Source organism: Canis lupus, chromosome 8 (assembly GCF_003254725.2).
Source record: "Canis lupus dingo isolate Sandy chromosome 8, ASM325472v2, whole genome shotgun sequence".
NCBI classification, from domain to species: Eukaryota; Metazoa; Chordata; class Mammalia; order Carnivora; family Canidae; genus Canis; species Canis lupus.
The window spans coordinates 58,377,781-58,387,086 of record NC_064250.1 but is presented as its reverse complement, the minus strand read 5'-3'; the positions used below and the strand labels follow the sequence as shown (position 1 = coordinate 58,387,086).

At 35.5% G+C, this 9,306-nt stretch overlaps 1 long non-coding RNA gene across 3 annotated transcripts in view; it reads left to right on the top strand.

Moving 5' to 3' along the window:
* Positions 1-273: 273 nt before the first annotated feature.
* LOC112657291 (uncharacterized) overlaps positions 274-9,306 on the top strand; it is a 125,798-nt gene continuing 116,765 nt past the window's right edge. For all 3 annotated transcript variants that reach the window (XR_004818223.2, XR_004818222.2, XR_003134955.3), the window contains exons 1-2: positions 274-452; positions 6,591-6,732. This is a non-coding gene — a long non-coding RNA (uncharacterized LOC112657291). The remainder of the gene's footprint in view (positions 453-6,590; positions 6,733-9,306) is intronic.

Here is a 9,306-nt window from a genome sequence, read left to right as displayed (position 1 = left end):
GCCCAGCCTTAGGCTAACGTCAGCGTGCTGTGCACATCTAAGGTGGGTGAACCAAGCTATATGTATGGTAGGTGTTATCAAGGTAGATTCATAAAGCTATCCTGATTGAAACCATTTTCACTCCGTAACTGTAAAATTGCTTTTGTTTGAAATAAAATGATCACCGTGAGAACAGAAGGCAATGCCTTCGGAGTGGAGCAGCAAAGATACTGACAAGTATTGTTTTAAGAGCAGGACTCTTTCATCAAGTGGAGTCAAAATGTGTCATTTCTCGGAAGGGAGCAGAAGAGTTGCAAACTATCTTCTTTCTCCCACACAACACGGAACATCTTTCAAGGTCACCATGAGTGCCGACCGTTTGCACTGCATCGGAATATGCAATTATTCATAAAACTAATTCACCGGCTATGGAAAAAGAAACTTTCCGATAAATATATGCTTGGTGTTCTAAGGTAAGAATATTATTCAAATAGGTGAATTATGCTGGCATTGTTTAACTAGGCCACGGTTTCTTGCTTTTTTTGTTGTTGTTGTTTGCTTCTTTAATGTGATTTGCTAATTTCATGCTTCCAGAATGTCAACAAGGGTAATAAAACAGCAATTTAAGGCCACATTAAAAGCTGAACTAAATGGCACCATTCTACTGAAGACATTAAAACAAAATTACAGCGTGTCCTCCTATCAGAAGGCATCTTTGTAGCTTTAATGTAGAAAAGTGGGGGGGGGGGGAAGTCCTTTATTTCTCTCTCTCTCTCTCTTCTCTCTCTCTCCCCTTCTGCCTTGGGGCTATTGTAGTTGTGTGGGACTAGAAGCCCTGGTCTCTTCTTACTACAATAATTCTTGTTGGGATGGCTCAATTTTCTTTTCATTTGGATATTTCTACAGCCCTTGTAGGATTTAAGGACAAATTAATTGCATACTGAGACAATGGGACCATATTCTTCACTCTCTTCATAGGATCTCGCTAGAAGGAAGCTCACCTGAGCATTTAAGGATGATAAACTGATTTTCTCTCTATAGCTACCAGTGTATTTAGTGTTGCCAATGTTTAAGGCCTTGTATCAAGGCGTCTCCTTCCCACTCCATCAAGGTAAAGTTATTATTTTCCAAGCTTCTCCTTTCCTAATCAATTTCATGTAGCTCCCTCACCAATACTCACATTAGTTAGCTTTGGTGCCATACTTTGTATACATTTGTAAGGTTGTCTTTATATCATCTTCCTCAAGTAGTGACAAAAAGGAAAAGGCAGGGAAGAACCCCAGAAACTTGGGACTTAAATTCAGAGAACAACTGAAAACACATCCAAAACTAATTTGAAATGTTTGTTAGTTTTGATTCTATTTAAAGCACTTTCCTACTGGAGTCTAGGGTAGCCTCCTGATACATATGATGTTACTTGACTTCATAGGAAATGAAACTAAGAGTTTAACTCAGGAGTCCAATGTGAGATTTCTTCTAAAGTAATGACTCTAGCTGTATAAGACTTCAGGTAGAATTCTCTGTTTAGGAAATGTGCTGAAAATTCAGGATCCTCCTTGGACAAGTCAGTTTGACATTGACTTTAGCTGATGCTAATGCCAAATGTCGTTTCTATGAATGTGAGCTCTTGTTTTGAGAATTTATATGCATCTCAGAAAATTTAAGTTGCATAAGTCTTACTCTCACACATGAGGATAAGACACACGTTACATTTTGATTATTTATAATCTGTGTGATCCATTGATCTTGACCACATTCTGTTACTGACACTGCAGAGCTTGGTCTTGAGATTCTTGGGCTGTTTTGGTTTGAGCGAGGACTATTGATAACATTCTCAATTACCTACTTCTTTGTGGTCTGGTGAGTTTCTGTGATTACTTGGTAGCCATTAAAAGGAAGATACTCCCTAACATTTGGGAGCTAGGGAGCCACATTAATTGATTGATTTCTGTTTTTGCTGCCTTATCTCTGTTTCCTTGGGATGGGTAGGAACCTGATTCTGGGGCCTCTTGGTGTCCTTGGGGTTTATGAGAGCCCATGGATTTCTGGGAGCCTGAACCTGGGCCTTTACCTTATCTTTCCCTGCCTAGTCCTGTCTGCCCCTAACTTGTTCCTACATCATTATCATCCCAATCAATTGCCATTTACTCTATTTTTGTATAGATGTTTTGAGATACACTAACATATAATGCCTACCACAGTAGTTTCATGATTATTGTCTTTCTAATTAAAATTAGAAGTATAGGAGTAACGTTTTGCAGCCTTTAGTACTTTGGACAGAAATATGTCTGGAAAGAAACAATTCAGCAAGATAGGAATTAATTCCTCCCACTTCATCTGATCATTCTTATATATAAGTGAAAATAATTGCACAGCAAAGCAATCTAAATAAAATCCTAGTGATCTAAAAAAAAAAAAGTAATGTAACATTAAAAAAATAATCACAGTAAATATTGGATATTGGCTGTCCATACTTCTAACCCATTCTAAAGCTTTCTTCCTGAAGAGAGAATTCAATCGTAATCATCGACCTTTCTGCTGTTACTCTCACCCTGACCAAGGGGAGATAAAGTGACTTGCCTGATTAATAATTTATAAAATATGCATGTTTGGCTCAGCTCTGCCCTCTATTTTGCATGGGAGCAAGATTACTTCATGAAAGTGTGTATTTCCTTCTGCTCCACCTTGTGCCTAGACTCTCATTGTTAACTTGTACTCTGTACCATCTCTGCCTGTGATTGGTGGGAGAAAATTTGCCGGATTCTGGGGTTTACTTAGAAAATCCATTTAGTTTTCTTTCAAAACCACTTTCTTTCAATTAACATTAAGGACATTTAGGTCTCCATATCTACTCCTCATTTCTCAAAATGTTCAGAACCTAGTCGAGAATAGAGATGCTATTCACTGAGGACAAAAGGGTCCTAATCCATTTAATCCATTCAGTAGCCCTAAAATATCTCTTATTCTGATTTTAAAAATGATAAACCAGAAGGTAAATAATTAAAATACTCAATACTAAATTGTAAATGGTTGAGCTAGGATTTGAACAAAGTCTGCTTGTCTCTAAATTCCATGTTTTTAAATTTCCAATCTGCTTCCAAAAGGCACAAAAGGCATGAAAGATGATTGGTTCTCACTCTCTCATCTTCCTCATGAGTAAACAGAGTCAAGTAGATATGAAGTTAATTGCCCAAGGTCATGCAACTCATCATTGACTTCATCAAGGCTTGCAACCAGGTTTCCGTGCTTGCCTTCCATAAATTTGTAATCAAGACAAGTAACTGAAGCAAAACAGAATTTTGCTAGGTGTGGCTAAAATCCTTCATGAGAAATTTGATGCCATGTTTGCATTTGGCCACAGGACATAGAAACTGCTGAAGCATAATTAAATATCTATTTTCAACTTGGATTAAAACCAGAAAGATAAAAAAAGGCAGTAACTGTTTTTAGCAGAGGGCAGGGGACAAGGGGTTTTCACAAAAGAATAGTCAAATTTTTATAATTGTTGTTGCTAAGGTTGAAAGAATTATGAAAAATCATTTATCTGCTGAGTATGGACATCAATCATTTTCTATTGCTAATTATAATATCAGAATTTATTCTGATACTGTTATTGTTTTCTTAAGAACAAATGTGATGATGAAATTAATGTTTTCTGACTTGACTTCGAAGTCAAATCCATGGATATCTATGACTGCTGTGGGAGGAGGTACATATCAACAAATTTAGTTATCCTGGTGTTTCTCATGTAACACCTTATGACCTTTCACAATCCCTTTGGTGCACTTACAATCTCAGATGTATACCAAAGTTTATTCACTTTGGTGCACTCCACCAAGATAGAGATTGTGTAACAGGTATAACTCAAATATCCTTCATAAAGTATTCTTCTTTATATGTCAGTTAGCTATGACTATTGCCTCTCCCCAACACACTAGCTTAAATAAGCAGCTGTCTATTATTTCTCATGATCCCAGTGGCTGGATGAATTGAATTGATGTCTATAGTCAGCTGAGGGCTGGTTAGATGGTTTTGCTGATGAGGTCTGTGATTTCACACATGTCTGAGGCTTTGGCTAAAATGATTTGCCTGTGTTCCATATGTTCTTTCATTCTCCAGCAGGCTAGCTCAGCTTTGTCCCCAGGCTAGCTCAAATCTGTTCTAACAATTATTGCAGGGAAGCAAGAAAAAGACATGTAAATGTGCAAGAGATTTTTTTCAAGCCTGGGTTTATGTCAAGCCTGCTAATATTCTATTGGCCAAATCAAGTAATGGCTAAGCCAGAAGCAAAGTGAGAGAGGACCACAGGGTAAAAATCATAGGGCAAAGCGTGTGGCTATAGGAGCCACAATTAATAGGAGCCATCAATGCAATTCTTGTATAAGACAAAGACAAATATCTGCGGGGTCAATAAAAATGTGTATTTTATGGTCTGAATTCTGATAGCATTGATAAGTGATTTAATGCTGATCAGCAACATATTGTTATTCTTAGTACTACACGTATACCAACTTGAGAGTTTGAATAATATGGCTATTTGGTAGGTTAGATTCTATCTGAGGGAGAAAGAAAAAAAGGAGTCAACCCTAGGAGCGTTTTTGGGTAAATGTGAATATTTCCTAATGGCTATTTTCTTAATTTTTTCCAGCTTCTTTTTTAAGATATAATTGGTAAACAAAAATTGCACATAACTAATGTTTGTAGTTTGGTGAGTCTAGACATATATGCACACTTATATTACCATCACTACAGTCTAGATGATAAAACATTTTCATCAGCTTTAAAATTTTCCTGCATTTCTTTTTTTTTGTTGTTGTTGTTGCTATTTGTAGTTTTTGTGAGTGTGTGTGGTAAAAACACTTAAACACTGTCCTCCTGATAAATTATTTTTGGATATGCATACCAAAAGTATAGGTAACAAAAGCAAAAATTCATAAATGGGACTACATCACACAAAAAAGCTTGTGTACAACAAAGGAAACAACCAATGAATTAAAAAGGCAACATATGGGATGGGAGAAAATACTTTCAAACCATGTATCTGATAAGAGGTTAATTTCAAAAATGTATAAGTAATTCAATAGCAATAATAGCAACAATAAAATAACCCAATTAAACTATGGACAAAGGACTTAAATAGACCTTTTCCCAAAGACATACAAATGGCCAGCAGGTATACAAAAAGATGCTCAGCATCAATCATCAGGAAAATGCAAAACAAAACCATAGTGAAGGGCGCCTGGGTGATTCAGATGGTTGAACTTCTGATTCTTGACTTTGGCTCAGGTTGTGATAGCAGGGTCATGAGATCAAGCCCCCCTCAGGCTCTGCACTCATCAAGAGTCTGCTTGAGATTCTCTCTCTCCCTCTTCCTCTGCCCCTCCCTCTGCTGCACACTCCCTTCCTTACTCCCTCTCTTACTCTCTCCCTCCCTACCTCTCTCTCTCTCTCTTTCATACACACACGCACACTCTGTCTCTCATATAAATAATTTATATCTTAAAAAAAAAGAAGTCACCTCACAACTACTATGATGCCTATTACCACCACTAACAACAACACAAGTGCTGGCAAGGTTGTGGAGGAATTGAAACCCTTGTGCACTGTTGGTGGGAATGTAAATTGATACAGTAATGAAAGATAGTATGGAGGTTCCTCAAAAAATTAAAAATAGAACTGCTATGTATTCCAGTAATCCCATTTCTGAGTATATATACACCAAATAATTGAAATCAAAGTCTTGAAGAGTTCCTAAGTTCACTGCATTATTTTTCACAATAGCCAAGATATAAAAACAACTCAGATGTCCATTGACAGATGAATAGATGAAGAAAATGTGGTATATATACCCAGTGGAATATGATTCAGCCCCTAAAAAGAAGGAAATCCTATCATTTGTGACATATGGATGGCCCTGGGAGACATTAAGCTAGGTGAAATAAGTCAGTCACAGAAAGACAAATACTTCATGATTCCTCTTATAAAAGGCACTTGAATAGTCAAAAGTATAGAAATAGATAATAATTCTATTTAATAATAGCTATCCAGGGATGGTGGAGGGGTATTGTTCAGTGGGTAGATACGCTGCCCAACATATTGCATATAGTTAACAGTAAGGTATTGTGCACTTAAATACTTGTCTATTTTCTTGAATGAATCAAAAAATCATCTTTAACACTAGGATTGATAAATATCTTGGACAGTGATTTTCATTGCTTGAGGACTTGGGGCTATATCTTTTGAATTTGGGCTTCTTTCCAACTCTTTGTTTTTAAGGAAATTTCACTAAATGCATGCCAGCTACAATTGAGGTACATTTTATTCACTCATGTTTGTTTCTGATTCCTAGGTATATGTTTCCAATCACTTAGTTACTTTAATAAATCATATATTGAGGCATCATGGTTCCAGATGTAATAGTAACATAGAAATTAAATAAGAGAAAATGTGGGATTTGGGACATTAAGCGCACAACTAATTAAATCATATTGAGTCCATTGACTTAGGTTTCACTTTATTATGAACATTTATCTTGATACTTCATTCAGCTAGGAATGCTAGCTTATGGGTTGACTGTATCAGCCTTTAACTTACTATCACTATTATTACAGGGTTATTTATACTGGGAAAATAGATGAGATTGATCATCATTATTCACATAGACTAAACCAATACACCCAAACTGCGTGAAACTGTCATCTGATTACATCTACAGAGTAGGATTTGGAGAGGGATATGTGTTGAATAGAATTGGTAAGTATTTGTTTTCTTGAGTTTACTATTGTGTGTATGATATATGTTGTATGTATGGTGTTAATGTTAATAATGTAAAGATTACATGTGGCCATGGAAGAGAAAGCTCCTTTTAGAAACTTAGTATGTGAAGAGCAAATAATAATCTAATACATAAAAACATAAAACATGACATGTGGAATCGTGTAGACTTGAGTTAGAATCTTCTACCATATACTGCAGTGTATGGATTTTTCCAAACATCACTGTCCCAAATGCAAAACTGGGAATAATTATTGATTCCCCCAAAAATTCATTGGGAGAATTAAATATGATAATGAATGTAAAATGCTAAGAGCAGCGTGCCTGTATATTGTAAGTGTTTAATACATTGTTCTCAAGTAACACTGATGGAAAATATAGAGAATATGTACAAGTGATTGTAATGAATATCCTAAAAATTTCTAAAAATAGGAGCTTAAATGTATTTGGTTAGTGTATCAAAAATTACAGTAGTGTGTTAAATGAACAAATAAACCATTTAATCTATTCAATTCAATTATATGCTATTTGCAACTTTGCAATTATCCCAGGAGAGGTGTAGAATCGTACATGTTTGTGATTCATGCTCACAAGAACCCTGGATTTTTAAAATTTTCTCCTTGAACCAAGAATATGAGTAGAGGTTTCCATTTTGTGGTGATTGATAAAAACTCATCTGTAAAATGCATCCCCTCTCATCTCAGTGGTTGGGAAGTTTAATGTGCATAATGAAAACACATGAGTTTACCCAATATGTAAACTGAAACAACCTTAGAGCTTCTGATTTGAATCTAAAGATTCAGAACTGTGAATCTTTATAAATATCACAGATAACTCCTATTTAGGTAGTTAGGAGCAACACTTTGAGAACCACTGCAAAATGATCTCTGCTCTGAGTATCTTTACGATAAAAGCCTAGAAGCTCAGGCTGGAGGGGAAAAAAAATCAGGATTTGAAGAAGACAGAAGCTGGATTGAAGTGCGTTTGGTGTTAAGTCAATGTTTCCACCTTTAAAAATGTATGACAGTCCATGGTTCCTGATTATGATGTGAAAGGCATTGATGTTGAAATTAGCAGTCACTGAGTGAAGACAGGTGACAAATGTGAATGCTTCTGGGTACAAAGGTTAGGATCAAAATCAGCCAATGGTGGGGTGGGCTTGGTGGATATATTGAGAAGGAAATAAACCACCTATAATGGAAGAACATTAAATTAAATTTCCTGTTATGCCTGTTAACACAAAGGGCTTCACTTAAGGATTTAAGAATTGAAAATACTTGGGAAATATTGAAATAAAACATCTAGAGCAGTTTTATAGAGACAACAATTATCAATTATACCATATGGAATTAATTTTGAAATTTCTTTTCGAAAATTATTAAATCTTTGTTACAGACCCTGGATATTTATCTATGTACCAGATCCTTAAGGAAAAGCCCTGAGAAAATGCCCTCCCTAGGAAATACATATATTTCAATGCCCACGTCAAAACTTTCCTATATTAAAAAAAAAATAATGAGGGTTTTGTGTTTGTTTTTTAATCCAAGTGAAGTTAAGTTATTTTTTCCTCAATAAAATAAAAACAATAAATTACATTCATAGTAATTTTGACATGGGAAAATTAAAAAAACCTTGAGTTCTTTTATGCCTTTGATGTAAAAGTTGCTTTATCAAATTAATCGAAGGTAAGTGATACAGTATATCATGAACATTTGTGAAAATGATTTGTAAACTGAATGATAATACAAAAATGCAAATCATTATTACATGCTGTCCCCTGAATGACACATTTCAGTACAAAAAATATGATGCATATATTGAAGCTAATTTGGACACATTGAGGAAAGAAGAATAGGAATTATAGTAAAAGAAACATGGCTTATTAAATATCTACTACCTGTCAAGCACTGTTCTATTTACTGGTGTTTATTGACTTTAATTATTAAAAAACAAAAGTTTAAAAAAAATTATTTGAGAGAGAGAGCATGCATGCAGAGGGAAGGGGGAAGGAGCAGAGGGAGAAGAAGCAGACTCCCCACTGAGCAGGTGCCCAATGTGGGACTCCATCCCAAGACCCAGGGATTATGACCTGAGTCCTGAGCCAAAGGCATACACTCAACCAAATGCACCACCCAGGCACCCCTATTAACTTTAATTCTTAAACAAGTTCTGCGAGGAAGCTGTCTTGAACCTCATTTTATAAATGGTAACTAAGATACAGAGATGTTAAGTAACTTGTCAAGGGTAGCACAACTTGAAAATGGTAAAACTGATATTTAAACTTAGACATTCTTGCATTTTTTCATTAAAATCCTCATAAATATCTCTAGCATATAATATGTGTTTACTTCCAAGTGCATACAGAAACAAATAAGTAGCTCTGAAATGTGTGATGGTCTCTTTAAAAAGAGTGCAGATAGTGGGGATTTGGAACTCATTATATATTAATTATACTCTTTAACCTTGATCTCTTAACTTAGCTCTACTGTCCCCCTTGCAACATTATCATGTTGTTAATTAATTTAGCAACCCCAACAGAATGAAAATAGGAAT